Raw genomic sequence first — 18,742 nt, 5'->3', positions numbered from 1 at the left:
AAGCACCGACTCCTCTGACCAGGGAGGCCCTTACATTTATCTCGTTTTGTCTTCATGGTGTGTGTGAACTGTGTATGTGTTCCCATTTTACAGACAGAAAACAGGCTCAGAGAGGGGCAAAGGCCTGTGCAAGTCTAAAGAGCTCACAAGTGGCTGAGCTGAGATAGGGACCAGATAGACTTGAAACGAGGACGACCTTCAGCTTTGTTCTGCTTAATCTGGAGGTGGGGACAAGCAGCCCTCTTGGTGCCCTTGTGGGGCTGCTCAGGGGGCATATGAGTGAGCAGCTGGAGGCGGTGAAGCTGTCAGCTCCACTCATTTCTGCAGGGGCCGGCATCCAGGCAGGTGTGGGCCCTTCATTGATCCAGACTTTTCTTTCCCTCCTTGCTGGGAGGCCAACAATCACAGGTCACAGGTTGATAAGGTTGAGATCGAGGCCTGGGCACACCCCTGATCCTGCTGGAACCTGAGTTTCCTGGCCCAGGCTGGACACTCAGGCCCTGGAGGTGGCCAGGTTGTGACCTCTTTCCTGACTCAGCCATTTCCAGGCTGGAAGCCTCTGGCTGCATCCTTCTCTTTAAGCTGCTCTTTCCTTATCTATAAAATGAAGACAATGGTTCCTCCTTCCCAGGGTAGCTATGAGGGCTTAAAAGTTTGGTAAGACCTTATCCATGAGGAGCTGGCCTGGGTACGCTCTTGCATTACACACTGGCTCTATTTATGAATCTCCGCTAGTTGATGGTGACCTCCTTGAGGGCAGGGACCAGATGTGACTTGGCTCAAGGCCCAGCCAGACCCAGCAGGGCCAGGACCAGAGGGGAATGGGACTGGGTGCTGATCTGAACCCAAGGATCTGGTCCAGTTCTTCTGACTCCATCTTCCTCTTCCCCACTTTTGGGGGCTCTGGTCCCAGCCCCTGAGTCTGCCGTGATGCCTGGGCACTGTGGGGACCACGCAGGCTTGGGAATACTCGAAGGTCCTTTCTGAACAATCAGCCTCAGGCTTTCCCTGGCACCACTGGGCAGCTCAGAGCAGAAACTCAGTCACCAGCTTCTGCCTCTGAGTGTGGGGGAGGGGACACCCACTTACTTGATGTCACCAGTCACTGCTTTTCCCATGCAATTGTCACTTCAGCTAATTCATCCAGGCTGAGAGAGAAATATTGATACCTTCTCAGGGTCACACAGCTAATAAGTGGGGGGCTGGGAATGGGGAGTGGCAGAGGAAGTGCTGAAATCCACATCAGTCTGAATCTTCCACACCCACATGTACTTTTCCTTTTTTGCTACCTTGGTGCCTCCTCAGTTAGGACAGGGGCTGCAGCTACCTGCCTCTCACTGGCCTCTCTGCCCCCAGGCTGTCTGCCCATCATCATGCACCAGCTTGAGCTTCCAAACTAGCACCCCAATAAATCCCTCACCTGCGTAAGTCTTTCAGTGCTCCCCTCTGCCCTCAGAATAACGACACCAGCTTCATTTCCTGCACTCCTCCCATGCTGCTTCTGAACTACTCTCCACCATGTCCCAAGCACAATACCACACCTTTGCTACAAAGGCTGTCCCTTTTCACTAGCTACACCTGGTTCATACACTTCCCTTAAGACAGGTCAGAGGTCACCTTCTCTGGGTGAAGTCTCCTCAGTGTCCCAAAGCAGAATTATCTGGTCCCTCCCCCAAGCTCTCACAGGACTTTGCATATTCACCCATTATAACCCTGAGCACACTTGCAAGAGTAAAACCACCTGCCTGCCTTCCCTCCCTCTTTTCCAATAAAAAGAAATAGCTGGGGCTTCCCTGGTGGCACAGTGGTTAAGAATCCGCCTGCCAATTCAGGGTACACGGGTTCAAGCCCTGGGCCAGAAAGATCCTACATGCTGCAGAGCAACTAAGCCTGTGCGCCACAACTACTGAGCCCACATGCCACAACTACTGAAGCCCATGAGCCTAGAGCCCATGCTTCGCCACAAGAGAAGCCACTGCACTGAGAAGCTCACACACCCCAATGAAGAGTAGCCCCCGCTCGGCACAACTAGAGAAAGCCCATGTGCAGCAATGAAGACCCAATGCAGCCAATAAACAAAAAATAAATAAATTTTAAAAAATAAAAAATAATAATAATAAAAAAGAAATAGCTGGACATTTCAGAAACTATCAATAAGCTAAAAGAAATCAGAATGTCCCCCTTAACAGATAAAAACCCGTCTCCAACCCTTAAAGGAAGAAACACATTACCCCAAATATAGAAACCATATAGCCCCTAAAGCCTAAGATACTAACTGTCTGGCCCTTTACAAGTAACATTTGCGAGCCCCTCCCGTAGCCCTGGGCTCAGCTCTGCCGCTGGTGTGCTGTGCAATGCTGTGCAGTGCTGAGCAAGTGATAGCACCACTCTGGGCCTCCTCACTTATTAAATGGAGATAAAATGTCCCTCCACAGATGGATGCTGTATTTATTCTCTATTGTTGCATAGCAAATTACCACAAACATAGCCATTTAAAATAACACCTGTTTATTATCTGTAGGTCAGAAGTCCAGATGGGTTCAACTGAGTTCTTTGCTTAGGGTTTCACAAGGCCAAAGTCAAGTCAAGGTGTGGGCTGGGCTGGTCCCTTATCTGGCAGCTCTGAGGAAGATTTCTGCTTCCATGCCCATTCAAGGCTGTTGGCAGAATCCTGGTCCTTGAGATTGTAGGAGTACACCCCATCTTCCCCCTGGTGGGGACTGCTCTCACCTCTCAGAGGCTGCTTTGAATCTCTCTGCCTCTTCTGCTACCCGTGGAAGAAAACTCTGCTTTTAAAGAGCTCCTGTGGTTAGGTTAGGCCCACTCATCGCTTTGTCTTAAGCTCAGCTGATCAGTAACCTTAATTACATCTGCGAAATTCCTCTTGCCATGTAACCGGGGGGCAAAGGTTATGAGGGCCATGGGAGAATTCTGCCCATTACGGGTTCTGTGCCGAGGGAGACAGAGCACATGAGCTATAAATCCTCTCACTGCGGGATCATGCCCTCTGTGCCAGGTGCTGGGCACAGAGGGCAGGACACATGGGGGAAGCAGTGTTCACAGAGAATTTGGAAACAAACCAGACTGTGACAAAAGCTGGCCTCTGAATGCCCCAGGATTTCTAGGTGGACTGACACGACACGGAGGCTTCGCAGAGGTGGCATCTGAGCTGGGCTGTGATACAGGTAGGCTTCCGACAGGCAAAGAAGGGACTAGGGTAGGGAAGAACCACCTGCTCAAGGCACAATGATGATTGCCAAAGGTTACAGCATTCTTGTGTTGACAAAGGACATATTTTTAAGCTTTTGTATAAACCAGCCTGTGAAGAATTATCAACAGAATAAAAGTTAGCGTCCATTGACTATCTACCAAATGCCATATGCTATGTTAGGTACATTGTATACTTAGGTCATTTAATCCTCCAAGAGTCCTACATGGTAGGAATTTTTTTATAGCTTTGAGATACAATTCACATACCATAAAACTCACCCATCTAAATTATACAATTCTGTGGCTTTGAGCGTATTCACAGAGTTGAGCATCCATCACCATAATCAATTTTAGAACATTTCATTCCCCCAAAGAAACCCTGAGCCCTTGACCACTCTACTCTTAATTCCTTCATTTCCCCCAGCCTTAAGCAACAACTGATCTATTCGCCCATTCTGGATATTTCATATGAATAGAAACATATAACATGTGGTCTTTTGTGCCTGGCTTCTTTCACTTGCATAATGTTTTCAAAGTTCATGCATGTTTTAATAAGTAGCAGCCTTCCATTCCTGTTTATTGCCAAATAATATTTCATTGTATGGATATAGCACATTTTGTTTACCTATTCATCAGTTGATGGCCATTTGAGTTGTTTCTCCTTTTTGGCTATTCTGAATACTGCTGCTGTGAACATTCGTGTACAAGTTTTTGTGTGGACATATGTTTTCATTTCCTTCAGGTGTACAACCTAGGAGCCAATTTGCTGGATTGTATGGTAACTCAATATTTAACCAAGTGAGGGTAAAGCAGGAATTTTTATCTCCGCTTTAGCATCAAGGAAACTGAGGCTCAGAGATGTTAAAACAACCACATAAGATTAGAAAACAGAGCAAGTTTGAACTCAGGTCCATCCAACACCAAAGCTCTCTCCCTCTCCTGTCTCTGGATAAATATATAGGATAGTACAGAGGTCTCTCTTAACCATTCCCCTCTTAAAATATGGATTTCTTGAGAGCAGCGATCTTTGTCTGTTTTATCTGATATGTCCGAAAAGTTCTAGTGCCTCAAAGAGGCTGGACACATAGTGGTGCTCCATACACACTTGCTAAATGAAGGGCAGAATGAATAAGTGTGGATGATTAGAAGGCGGGCGAGTGGGGTTGTGGGAAATCTTCAAGGTTCCTGCTGGTTTCTGGAAAAACCAAATTCCAACAAGTACTGCTCCCAATTAGACCAACTGAAAGCAGCACTTGATGAAAAGTGTCTGGAATTTGTCAACAGAAAATGCATAATCTTTCATCGGGATAATGCAAGACTGCTTGTTTCTTTGAGGATGAGGCAAAAACTGTTACAGGTTGGCTGGGCAGTTCTGAGTCATCTGCCGTATTCACCAGACATTGCACCTTCGGATTTCCATTTATTTCGGTCTTTACAAAATTCTCTTAATGGAAAAACTTTCATTTCCTTGGAAGACTGTAAAAGGCATCTGGAACAGTTCTTTGCTCAAAAAGATAAAAAGTTCTGGGAAGATGGAATTATGAAGCTGGCTGAAAAATGGCAGAAGGTAGTGGAACAAAACAGTGAACACATTGTTCAATAAAGTTCTTGGTAAAAATGAAGAAAAAAAAAAAAGATTCCTGTTGGGTCCAGAGTTGCACCAGATTTGGTGCCAGGATGAAGTTTTCAGACTCTTGGAGCCGACTCCAGCCACCCTGCAAGGGGTGTGCTCTCCCCCTGCAGTCAACCTTGAAAGGCTGTTGTCTCTGGGGGCCCTGTGGGTTCCTGGAATTCTGTGTCTGGGAGATGGTCTGTTCATGGAGAGGCAAGGAGCTGCGTCCTCTGAGTTCATCTTCTAAAAAAGGCGACTTCTGTCTGTGGGTAAGAAAATGATTAGAGCCTCAAGGCCTCAGCTTCATTGGAAAGCATTTTATGCCCAAGTGAGATGGCCCTGGGCTATTCTGGGGCCTCTCTTCTGGGCGGGCTGAGATTGGGCCCCCAGCCCTGGAGTGTGGGGGAGATGTTCGCCACTCAGGGGAGGAAACCTTGTCTGGGAACAGAAACAAAGGTCTGTGGATGGATGGCTGGCGGCAGCCTTGACTCCAGCGGTGACCCCTAGGAACAGACACATAAAAGGTTGCAGCTTCTGGGAAAGAGCCAGCTATTCCCTCTGTTTCCAGAGATCCTGCAAGAAAGATACAGCGAGCCCTCCTGTCAGGGGAAGGGATGATTCTCAATGTGCTGGGACGGGGTGGAAGGGAAGAGCACTGCCCTCACAGACAGGAGGGGCTGCTTTGGGTCCTGACTGTGACTTGTGGCCTTGGCCAAGTCTCTCTCCCCTCTCAGCCTCTGTTGCCCTACTTATAAAAAGTTAGGAGTCTTTTCAGGCTCTGGGACTCCATTCTGAGGCTTAATTCTCTTTCTTCTTCTCTTCCCTCCTCCTCTGAATTGGACTCACTAATCCCATCCAAGTCTAGTAGAAATCCTGGACTCTGGTTGTTCATAGAGTCAGTGCTTTCTCTGCAGATATATAGAGGCTCTTCTGGAATCATCTCCCTCTAGCCCAGGATTTCTGAAGAGCCCCATCACCCAACTCAACTCCTGTCTCCTGTGCCAGCCCAGACCCACTCAACCAATGCCTGACATCCCATAAGAACCTCCCGTTCAGCCTGTTCCAACAAAATCATCACTTCCCTCCTAAGATGCCTTGTCTCTCATGGTCAATGCTCAGTAAATTCACCCAAACAAGGACACCACAGCAGCAAAGCAATCACTCCCTACCCCTTCCGGGTCTGCTTTATCGACAGTTAAATGAGGGCGTTGCTCTTGACAGTAGCTAAGGCTGCCGATGGGCCTGAATGCTCTGATTTTACTCCAAATCTGCTATTAGCCTGCGGAGTGACCCTAGTCAAGTCATTCCTCTCTTTGACCTCAGTTTCCACATCAGTAATTGAGGTGGTTGGAACAGATAAGTTTTGGACTTGGCGGGGTGGAAACAGCACTGACATTGGAGGCAGGAGATCTGGCTTCACTTAATCACCAGTTCATCTTGCCACCCTGGGCTTGTCCCTTCCCAGGTTGGGCCACAGTTTCCCCTTAGGTCAGATGGGGAGGGTGGCTTCCCTGCTCCCCCAGGGCCCCTCTCCCCCTGCCCTTGACATTCTGGAACTCTGGGACCAGGTCCCTTAAATCGTTTAGCTAACAACTCCCAGATGTGTTCATCTCCTCTCATCACTCTGGAAGCTTCCAGATTGTCCTTAAGAACAATTGAAGGCCCCTTACTCACTGTGGCTCCCCTGACAGCTGGAGAAAACGTGGCAAACAGGAGCTTATGTTCCATTATTTTAAATGGGAAAATTACCATTGTGTTCAGAGCCCATCTAAAAAGCTCAATTAATTTTCTGAATATGACTAAAACACTCTTGGACATCTATTCAACACATCACTGAGGATTTCTACATAACATGCGCTATATAACCTTTGTTTAACATGAAGTATCGACCTCATTGGATGTTCTTAACCCACAATGATCCTGTAAAGTATTGGATACACATTTTTGTTTTGTTCAATGAACATATACTGTAATGTAAATTATAAGGAAATGATATATTAAAATAATCCCAAACAAGAACCATTTAGCACAATAGAATAAATAAGTAAGCCAATCTGAATAATCACACTAATTGATAGGAGAGTTACCTGAGTGATGTGCAGGGGGAGAGGGGGAGTTGGCGGCTGTCAGTGGTGGGTGAGGTTGCCTGAGGTCAGTATGCACTCACACCCGAGGAACGAGTGGACACTCTTCTCTTCTTGACACTTAAAGCTCAGGAAGTGCATGGCTGTGACCCAGTATCTGAAGCCATAGATGAATCACTGAGATAAAATAAATCAGAGTGGATATCTGCTTGCTTTTCCTTGGCTTGCAGTTATACAGCTTTGGGGACCATGCTCTCTTCGTTGAATTTTAAATGTGATACATCTGCTCGTGTCATGACCACACTCAATTGTAACCCCAATCACTTTGCCTGTCTGACACAGGCATGGCTGAGGGGCACAGGGTCATGGCCAAGCACATTCCATTTACATGTCCCTACTCTCAACACCCGTTGTCACTTCTGCTCTTTCTGCTAATGAAGGCAGCCATTTGGGTTCACCCACTTTCGTCCCAGGTTCTTCCATTTTCTAGAGGTATTTTCACTTAAAATGTGAGAGACAAGGACCTCTGTTCAGTCCTGAATGGTGGGTTTTTCCTTCAGTTCCAGGGCTTTCCCCTATGCTTCCTAAGTGTAGTTAATACACTAGATTGTCTAATTGTGGGATACACTGCAGTCTTGCACCCTTCACGTTGTTTGCCCATTTCAAAAATTGGAACATATGGCTAGCATATACTTGAACTCTTGGTGAAATTTAAATGTTAATAAAATAGTATACTCAAAAAAAAAAAAATGTGAGAGAGATGCTAGCAGTAATGCCTAGCACGTTTGAACAATGCACTAAAGGGTGTGCTCTGAGGAGAAAAGGCTGAGCAGGACTTGGGTGCAACCGCAGATGCTCCCTGGGGCTGGCCCGTGGCCGCAGTGCTCTCGCAGGTGCACAAGCCAAGTCATCAGGCAGATGCCCCTTTAGGGCAGTAAATGCTGCGTAACTCGCAGTTTTGCGAGTCATCGCCATGGTCACCCCGATCATGAGAGTTCAGATGGCTAGGGATACCTGAACTTTATTGGCTATTTGTAATTCCCACAACTGTTCTGCAAAGAACGTGATCGTTATTCCTGCTTCATAGATGGAGAAACCCAGAGGGTGGAACTAACCAGCATAGACTTTCAACCTGTCCTACACCCAGTACCTGTTCGTTCCACCCACACGTGGCCCCATGCACACCAGGTCCTGCTGCTCCCCTTCCCCATCCCCTTTGGGCGTTCTGGTACCTTTGATCCCTCCTTTGGCCCTCTTTTTCCACCCCCCTCTAATCCCATGTCCCCGGTAACCCCCTTTCTCTTCCCAGCAAGCACAGATCATCACTACCTGCCCAGTCCCGTGCTTCTTTGCCAAGTGTGCCTGGGCTTCCTCTTCTCCACTACCTGCAGAGGAGAGCACTGCCCCACCCCCCACAATCACTGGACAGAGGTCTATGACCCTCATCTCCTTTGGTGACCAGATGTCCTCTGACCACACTGGATTAAGCAGAGCATGCTTTGGCCCTTTCTGTGTTGTCCTAGACAACCTGGTTCACTGCCATGGCTCAGTTACTACTTCTAAGCAGATAAATCTCCATATGCAGTCTAGAACCTCCCCCCTAAGTCCCAGACCCTCTGCCCTGGATTTCCAACACCACCTGGTCATAACCTGAGCATCCTCTTGAGGTCCTGGCACCCATCCTCATCCCCTCTCCTCCTTCACCCCCCACATCTCACCAATAACCTTATGTGCTGATTCGGCCTTGGAAATATCTTTCATCCTCACCCCTCTCCTCTCCACACTGAGACTGCCAGCTCTGTCCCAGGCCTCCTCATCTCTCCCCAAGACCCTGCATCAGCCTCCCTGCTGGCCCTGCCTCCTCTGTCCAGTTCATCCCCCTCGTGGCAGCTAGAGTTTCCACTCTGAACTCCACTCTGATCATGCCACCCCCGACCCCCGACCCCACCCCCCCCCCGGCTTGAGATCTTTTAGTTTGTCAGAAACCCAACATGATTAAGGTTAGTCAAGAATCAGTTTAATGTTAGGACACTGAACCATCTCAAGTAACTGTGAAAAGGGCAGGAATGGAGGTCAGGGTACCTCGACTCAAGTACCAGCAGGATTCTCACTTGAGGTTTTGTGTTTCTGCTTTTGCTGGTATGTTGGTTTCATCCTCTCCTAATTCATACCACTTTCCTCCACGGGATGGGCAACATGGCCACTGGCCACTCCCAAGTCTTATTGTCTGTCTGTTACCACCAACACCATCTACCACCTTTGGTTCTAGGTTTAAAAAATCCCAGGGACAATCGCTTGAGTGAGGTGCCTACCCCTGGACCAGGGAACTGTGGCCAGGCAGTGGGGTCATGAAGCAAAGGAATGCCCAGGAAGGGCCCATCCCTATGTGTACCTAGAGGTGGGAAAACTGAGCCAGGCAGGTAGCCTCCTGACTGATGGTGTCTAAAGCGAATGGCTCATTAATTTTAGTGTTCATCTTATTTTTAAGTTGCGTTCACATGCGCCTTGAGAATTTGATCAAAGGCATAGACATCCCTAGAAAAACAAACATCCTCACAAAATTTTGGATGCAATTTCAAGAGATTCTTAGACCTTCTGAAGCCCAATGTATGGACCTCAAATTAAGGAACTCTGCCTTGGAATAAAGCCCTTCGCCTGGCCTCCAAGGCCTGGCAGGATCTCGTCTCGCTTCACTCCGCCCACTTGCCCCAGCACCTGTTTTTAGCCATACCTGGCTCCTCACGTGTACAGCGTGCTTCACATTTTAGTTTGTAGCTCCCCGTCCCCACACCACACTTTCAACGCATCCTCATGGGTCCTCTCCTCCAGGAAAATATTCCTGAATCCAGTCTGCCCAAGCGGAGTTTCCAGATTGCCTCTAGATACCCCCAAACACCATTATAAATAATTCCTAGTAAGGCTTGAAAAAATCTGAAAACTTTCCATATAGTGACAGATGCATGAAGGGCAGACATTGATGGAAAGCAATTCTTGACCATCTACTAATGGTCTGGGCATCATAGAGCCAATCCAGTCCATCTCCTGCTTTTGTGCAGCTTAGTAACTAAAAATAGCTTTTACATTTGTAAATGGTTAGGGAAAAAAACAAAAGTGGGAAGATATTTTGTGACAGATGAAAGGTATATGAAATTCAAAAGCCGGTGTCCATAAATAATGTGTTATTGGACACAGGCATCCTCATTCATTTACATATTGTCCATAACCACCCTAGCACTAACAATGGCAGAGTTAGTAGCTGAGGTAGAGACCATATGGCCCACAAAGCCTAAAATCTTTCCTCTGGACCTTCACAGATAAAGTTTGCCAACCTCTATTCTGGACAGCCCAAAGAACTACCATATTTCATTGACAATAAGATGTCATCAATCATATGACACCATTTGTTTGTATATCACCGAAGAAGACCATTACAGTGACTCCCCATACCAGAGATGTGAACATTTGGAGGGAAAATACCTCTTGGAATTGATTAAATAAATTGCTCTTGAATGCTTTATTATGTGCCAGACAATGTGCTAGTTATTTTGTATTCAGGTTCCTAATTAATAATTCTTAGTTACTCATTATCCCTAATGAAACTTTTCCCAAGAGGAAAGCACTGTTATCTCTAATGTTATGGAAAAGAATAATATCTCAGAGAGGTTAAGTAATCTAAGACCACACAGAGGACTCAAAGACTGACCTTTTCCACTCCACCAGGCAGCAGGCCCTCCATCCCTTCCCCCTGAACTCTGTGCTTCAACCATAATCAAGAGGGAACAGGATGCTCTCCTGCCCCTAAGCCTTTGCAAATGCCGTTCCCTCCACCGGCACATGCCTTGCCCTTCTCACCCTTCCCGTTCCAGCCAACGCACCACTTTCCAGAGGAAGCCTTTCCAGATTGTATGAGTGCCCTCTCTGGGGATCCCAACAGAGTACCAGCTAATCGCTCTATTTCTCCATGACTAAACTACGTTCCTCAGAGACAGGAACTTTCCAACCCCGCAACCCGCAGCTGGCACAGTGCTTCACACGGAGTTGGAATCTGGTACGTGTGGACTGCCTGAATGAACAAGGAATGGATGGACGCCTACACCAACCACAAGAGGATAAACATTTTAAACTATACCACAACGGTCCACTTGGTCCTAGTTCTTAAAGCCAGCCTCACCCCCTAAACCTCCCACACTTTGCAGACCCTAAAGGTGAGCGCTGGACACCGCTGGTGCTCCAGGCAATTTTTCGGGGCCCTCATTTCCCCCTGAGCCACCTCACTTGAGTGTCATCTCCCCAGTACTGCTCCCTTGTTCCCTGGGACCCACTCTGTTGTCCACTTCTTCTGCCCCTTGTCTGCCTGCCCAGCAGCACCTCACTTCCTGTCGGTCAGACATTGCTGCCATGATCCTGGGGGCCAATCACAGTGATGCTGTTAAACATTTCCTCGAATTCTCAGTCATGCATTCAGAGATCCCCATTCCCCAGGCCTGTCTGCCCTCTGGAGGCCTGGGGTCTTCTCCACTGACCCCCTGATTGAGCTCTGAGGATTTGGAATCGCAGGTATGTCCTGTTCACACCACCAGCCCCTCCCCTCAGCCTCCTGGAAAGGTCTCTTCCCACCTCCAGCAAAAGGAAACACTTGAGGGTTTTTTTTTAAGATTTATTTATTATTTTATTTATTTATTATTTATTTACTTATTGGCTGCATTGGGTCTTCGTTGCTGTGTGCAAGCTTTCTCTAGTTGTGGTGAGTGGGCTACTCTGAAGTGCAGGGGCTACTCTGTGGTACGTGAGCTTCTCATCGCAGTGGCTTCTCTTGTTGCGGAGCACGGGCTCTAGGTATACAGGCTTCAGTAGTTGCAGCACATGGGCTCAGCAGTTGTGGGATACGGGCTTAGTTGCTCCAAGGCATATGGGATCTTCCTGGGCCAGGGATCGAACCTGTGTCCCCTGCATTGACAGGCAGATTCTTAACCACTGTGCCACCAGGGTAGTCCCCTGAGAGTTTTTTAATATTACATTACAACCAAGTTGGATTTATTTCCAACATGCAAGGTTGATTTAACATTCAAAAATTAATCAGTGTAAATCAGAGTTTCTTAATCTTGGCATTATTGACCTTTTTGGTTGAATAATCCTTTGTGTAAAGGGCGGTCCTGTGCATTGTAGCTTCTACTCAGTACATGCCAGCATAACACACACACACACACCAGTTGAGTCAATCAAAAATGTCTCTAGACATGGTCAAACGTCCCCTAGGGAACAAAATTGCCCTCAGTTGAGAACCATTAATAAAATCATCTTATTCATAGAATAAACTAGAAAATCTATAAAATTATCATGATAGGTATAGGAAAACCATTTGATAAAGTTCAATGCCAATTCATGATTTTTAAAAAGTACTTAGCAAACTAGAATGGAAGGAAACAATTTGATAAACGGTATCTACTAAAATAATCTACAGTGAACATTATACTTGCTATGGATGGAACTGTGTTCCCCAAAAGTTCATGTGTTGAAACCCTAACCCCCAATATGGCTGTATGTGGAGATAGAGCCCTTGGGAGGTGATTAAGGTTAAATGAGATCATAAAGGTGGGGCTCTAATCCAGTAGGACTGGTGGCCTTACAAGAAGAGACCTCTCTTTCTGGTCATGTGAAAACAGAGCAAGAGGGCATTGCTTACAAGCCAGGAGAAGAGGCCTCAGAATAAAATCAATTTTGTCAGCAACTTAATCTTGGATTTCCCAGCCCCCAGAACTGTGAGAAATAAATTTCTGTTGTTTAAAACCACCCAGTCTGGTGACTTCCCTGGTGGTCCAGTGGGTAAGACTTCGTGCTCCCAATGCAGGAGGCCTGGGTTCAAATCCCTGACTGGGGAACAAGATCCTACATGCCACAATGAAGATCCCGCATGCCACAACTAAAACCCAGCACAGCCCAAAATAAATAAATAAAAATATAATCTTTTTTAAAAAAATTGAATCACTTTAATTACTTTAAAATTTTTTTTAATTAAAAAAAATTTTTAAGTTAAAAAAAAAACCCATCCAGTCTATAGTATTTTGTTATGGCAGCCCAAGCTGACTAATATAATTCTCAATGGTGAAATTTTGAAAGTTTTCCCCTGAGATCAGGAAAGAGACAAGGATGTCTGCTATCATTGATTCAATTCCATTTTATTGGAGATCCTAGCCAGTGCAACAAGGTAAGGAAAAGAAATAAAATGTATAAGGATTATAGAGGAAGAAATAAAACTCGTTATATGCACATGATATTATTGTGCTGCAAATCCAAAAGAATCTACAAGTGAATCGAGAAATTTCACTATACACAAGTTCAATCAACAAAAATCAAAAATTTTAAAGTAAAACAACAATAAACAATTAGACAATATAAGTAATGGGATCATAATTACATTTACTCTTCGTCCTTCACTGGGCTGCTGTCAGGGTCAGGTTGAATCGTTCCAGGCCAAAATGGCCTGAACATCAGAGCCTTCAAGGACGGAGGGAGTTTGCCTATGTCCTAGAGTCCTGGGGAGGAGGCCTGGGGCTGGCAGTTGAAGGATAGGAAGTGATGAGGAATAAGAACGTTCAAACTCCAGCCCTGGTTACCTCTCTAGCCCCATCTCTCCCCGTTCCCCATCTCCTCTCCTGCCACCTGCCACTCTGTGACCCTGCAAGCCTGGCCCTTTACCTTTCCTATCCATGTGTCTTTGCACATGCTGTTCCACCCTTCCAGAATACTTGTCCCCTCCACCTTATCCAGAGACCACCTGTGCATCCTTCAGTACCCGACTCAGATGTGTCCTTTTTGGTGAACACTTCCCCACCCTTCCTGGACAGAGTTAGGTGTCCTCTACGCTCCCCCATGATGAGCCCCTCAGTTCAGCAAACATGTATCTCTTGTGTCCTGGGTGAGATTCGGATGAAGCAGACATGGTCTCTGTCTATAAATCCTCTTTACACAGTTGCTCTTCCTTTGTTGACTGACCAAATGCAGAGGATCCAGGGGAGACTCTGAGCCCCTCGAGGGTGTCAAGATCACTAAATGAAAGGACCCTGGGTCCTTGAGTGACTGTATGGAGCAGACCCCCTCACCATACCTGTCCTTCACTAAACCGTGATATGAATAAAAAAATCTCCAGGTGGTAAGTGTTGAGATTTAAGGGCTATTTGTTAGGCAGTCAGTGTTATTTACTCTAACACTCCTCGTGTCTTTCCTGACTCCTAGGTCAGACAGATTAGAGTTGCGGCGGGGGAACCGAGAGGCAGCGGAAGGCTGAGGGGGCTGGGGCAAGAAAATAAGGACAGAGAGGATGCCCCAGCCTGTGGGCTGAGGACTTGATTACTTCTTGGCAGCAGAGGTGACCTAGTATTAGGCACTTCCTTACGTGAACTTCTGTTTCCTCACTGGTCAAATGAGGATGAGAGTTCCTACCTCTCATGGCTATTCAGAGCATCACAAATTACATATGTAAAGTGCTTCAGCTATAATGCCGCTTTATAAATATTTGTGTCCCTTGCTGTCTATTGCAGCCCCTTCCTCAGAGGGTGGAGGAAGGCAGGTAGAGAAGATATATAATAGCTCACAGTTACATAACACTTATTATGTGACCAAGCCCTTCACAGAGAGGGCTCATTTAATTCTCACAGCAGCCCATTTCACAGATGGGGAAGCTGAGCCACAGTAAAGTTACATGAACAAGCTAGTAAGTAGCAGAGCTGGGATTTGAACCCACACCGCCTGACTGTAGGGTCTGTCCTCCTAACCATAATGCTATACTTCTAAGGGACAGAAAGAGCCACTGATACCAGGCACCTGTAAAGAGCTAGTGACAGCCAAATCTGACTTCCACTCACTCCCTGGCTGAACAGACATCAAAGAAAAGTCAGACTTAACTTGGTGTCTCTTTCCTCAGAAAAGAAAGCAGACCAGGCTGTCTGCACAGAGGGGAGCCCTTCCTGGGAACTTTATCCAGTAAGAAGCACACCCTGTGTTCCACCATCCAGGAGGCCCTGAGTCACTGAGTGGACAATGGCTCCTATTATGGTTTTGCAAAGGCCTAGACCTGCCAGAAACCATGTCATTTCTGGAAGCAATCTAGCTCTGCTTCCTTGTAAATCCCTTCACTGGAACACGAACTGGAGCCTCACTCACCAGGACCCGCCCACCTAATGCCAATGTGTTAACAGGCACGGGGCAGGTATCAGAGGAATCTAGTTCCACCTGGGAGAGCGAAGGTGGCTACTCTGAGTTCCCGTCACCTTGGGCTGGCAGTTAGGACACTCGATCCAGCCCCGGGTGGGCCCCGGGGGCATCTCTCACAATCCTGGGCCCAGGGAGGGCCCATCCTCATGGGGGCTCCCCAGGGCTGGGGGCACCTGAGGGCAGCCACGGCTTCACATTCATCTCTGCTTCCCCAGCATCCGGCACAGGGCCAGGGACCAAGTGGGGACTCTGTAAACGTTGGTTGGACGACTCCAACTGAGGCAGTAGTACAGGGCTGGGTTTGAGGGACTCTGCTAAAAAAATAATATAGTACTACTTCTGTTTGTGTTCATGTCCCCCAACAGCTGTGTGAGAAAGGCATGGTTATCACCCCCATTCTTCATTCTAGGAAAGCTGGGGTTCCGAGAAGTTAAGTGACGTGCCCGAGGTCACACAGCCGGTCAGAGTGTTGCATTATTGTGACACTGGAGGCTGCCATCCAAACTGAGTTGTTGAATGAGGACCTTGATTTTGGTCTTGGAAACCTAGCCTGTATTTCCCAGGCTGAGGGTAGTTGCAACATGGTAGACTAGGAAACACAACAGCATGTGGAGTCAGCCTTGTAACTTAGTGAAGACTAAGTCGGGGTTCCCTTTTTTAGCAACAGAAGAAAGCCCAAATTTTTCATGTTTGAAATTAAAACTAAAGAAAGCCCATGAGCGCCCCCTTGTGGCGAGCTCCACCATCATGCATGTAAAGGGTGCTTTTGACAATTGAAGACACATCACACCATGGTTCCCAGGCCACATGGACCCCAGAAAAAGGAAGGGCTCCAGTAACCCATATGTGGCCACATCCCCTGGACCAGGAGCCCAGTCTGCCAGCCCCAGAGGGTTCACAAACAGTCTTTAATGACTCAAGGCCTTTCAGGCACAATGGGGTCAATTGCCCATGTGGTGGTCCCTGCTGTGCCATCTCTGGGGGCCCAGAGCTTCAGTGTGACTCATCCACAGGCACTCACTGAGGTGCTGTGCCAAGCTCCGTGCTAGGCGCCTGCTGCCTGGTCATCTCCAAAGCCTGATCCCAGGGATCCCATGTCCTGTGCTCCTGCCAGAGCCACTTCTCCCCTCCCTGCCCCAATCACCACCCCTAAACCCACAGCCCCACCTGCCCATCAGTGGCACCCACCTCTACCCTGGGAATCCTCCAAGTCACCCCTCCTTCCTGTCATAGCCCTGATCACCACACCTCAGTACTGTGGCAACCTTCACTTCTCTCCCTTCCCAGCGCTGTCCTAGTCCAGGCCACCACCATCTCAGCCCTGGACAACTTCTGAGGCCTGCTCACTGGCCGCCCCCTCCCCCACTCTTGACCCCTGCACTTACTCTCTGCACTATGACCTGTGCCAACCTTCTAGAAGGGAAATGTGAGCAATGGAAATTTCTCTGTAGAAACCCCCATGGCACGCTCTCAGCTCTAGAATGACTAAAGAGGGGGAGGGGAGGACAAAAGTAGGGAAAATTACAAAATGGATATATAAAGGAGATATAAAAATTAATGTGTAAAGAGGTTATTTTTTAAAGGGCCTAGTGCTCAGCACATATCCACTAAATCCTTGCTCTTCGAAGTATTCACATGTCCACAACCAGCAGCTTCATATCCCTGGGAGCTTGTTAGAAATGCAGCATCTCAGCCCCACCCAGACCCCTGAGTCAGGATCCGCATTTTAACCCACTCTCAGGGCAGGCAACAAGGGTGGGTGGACTCCTCTTTCTCTTGGAGTTCTCTGATTCTGAACCGCCAGGCCCTGTGTTTGTTCTGTGGCTCTAGTCCAGGTGGGTGATGGAAGAAGCAAAGGCATTGGGGTCAGACAGACAGATGTACATTTCCGTGTGATTCTACCACCTTCCAGCTGGGCCACCCTGCCAGCCATGTATCCTAACGTCTCTGTACCTCAATTTCCTCTTCTAAATTGGACTTTAGGGTTGTGGGAGGTCTATGTGTGTCCTTTTACTGCAGTGCTTACTCATAGGCCCCTGAAGTTTGCGTCTTTGCCCCTTCATTTCCCCAAAATGAACACTTATTTATGAAACTAAATCATCAAAGGCTCTTGGGGGTTTGGCCCAGCGCCTGATTCACAGAAGGCCAAAACTCCAAAGCTTCCCATCACAGCTCAGTGAGGGAGGGCAGGGTGGTCTATGGATTGATTTGTGCATAAAGGAGTCGTGGGCTGCAGGGATTTTAGCCGAGTCACCACCCAGCTGGCTGCCAGCATCATTGTGATAGGGACAGAGTAAAGGGACAAGTAAGTGATAAAATAGTTAATCCCACTAGAGGATTGTAAGCAGAAAAAAATATGGGAGACCCCTGTAAGTCAATGATCACTCAAGAAAGTGGTTTTACTGAACCACAAAACCAAGCAGGCTTGCCTAGCAACAAAACCATGCACCAGAAGCACGAGACATACCCCCAAAACAATAAAACAATGGTGGCAGGAGACCTACGTCCTGCCGAGGGAGCTCAGTAAGTTAATGTCCCCCAAACATGCTCTTTGACCCCTAGGACATGGTCTTTGCGCAATGCCCTAAAAACAATAAAACAATAGTGGAGAATAAGCCCTACACCCTGCCCAGTGGTGTCATCAAGTTAATGGCCCCCAGCGCGAGCACTGTGTGCGCACGCACACACACACACACAAAATCATTTATGGAAACGTGACATTTACTGAAGAAAGACAAAGAAGGTCTTCTCCGCCTCCCCTGTCTTCCTTTGATTATAAAAATGTGACTAAGTACTCAGGGCAGTGCGTTGCTTGCCCTCCCGCTTGTAAGCCTCACAAGCATCCTATTCACTTCTTATACATCTCTTTGCCTCTCTCTGCATTCTTTCTGCGCTGAGACATAGAGCACCAGGCTCCTCAGAGCCCCCTGAAACCACATCTATCTGCTTCAGTTGGAGTGGGATGGGGGAGAGAATGAAGGAGCAGAAGGGGTCGGAACGAGCCATGTTCAGGTGTCCTCGGTGGGCTGAATGCTTCACAGACCCAACTATTCATCACAGCATTCGCATGACAGGTATCATTTCCTTGCTTTACAGGAGAGGAAACTGAGGCCCAGAGAGGTGAAGGGGCTTGCCCGAGATCTCTGAGCTGGGGCAAGGTGGAGTGGGTTGGACTCAGGTCTAACCCAAGGCTCATCTTTGGTTCTTTGCCATCACAGTAAGTACATTTGTTCATCCTCCTGGGTTCCAGGAGCGTAGACGTCACTCACCCCATTTTTCAAGCCTGGGGTGGGTCTCATGAACAAGAAGGGAAGGGCTTGGCTCTGCTCTCCCCTTCCCTGGAAAGTACCGGCACAGTACAAGGGCTACCAGAGGGAAGCGTGGGGGCCGTCCACCCAGAATGCATGCATGTGCACAGACAGGCATCACTATTTAATGTTGCACAGGTACCTCTGTGTTGCGGGAAACCCCAGGAGGGTTCTAGTTTCTAAAGTCTCTAAAACCTTTGATTCCAGCCCCAGCTCCTCAGCCTGGGACTGACAGCGTGTGATCTCACTGCTTTCTTGCTGTTCTCCCTGCCTGATGCTGGGAGCCTGTCACCGTCCCTCCTCCTTATCTCTCAGAA

This window comes from Hippopotamus amphibius, chromosome 1 (genome assembly GCF_030028045.1).
Source record: "Hippopotamus amphibius kiboko isolate mHipAmp2 chromosome 1, mHipAmp2.hap2, whole genome shotgun sequence".
In the NCBI taxonomy this organism is placed as follows: domain Eukaryota; kingdom Metazoa; phylum Chordata; class Mammalia; order Artiodactyla; family Hippopotamidae; genus Hippopotamus; species Hippopotamus amphibius.
The sequence above is the reverse complement of the archived record's forward strand: the minus strand, read 5'-3'. Positions refer to the sequence as shown.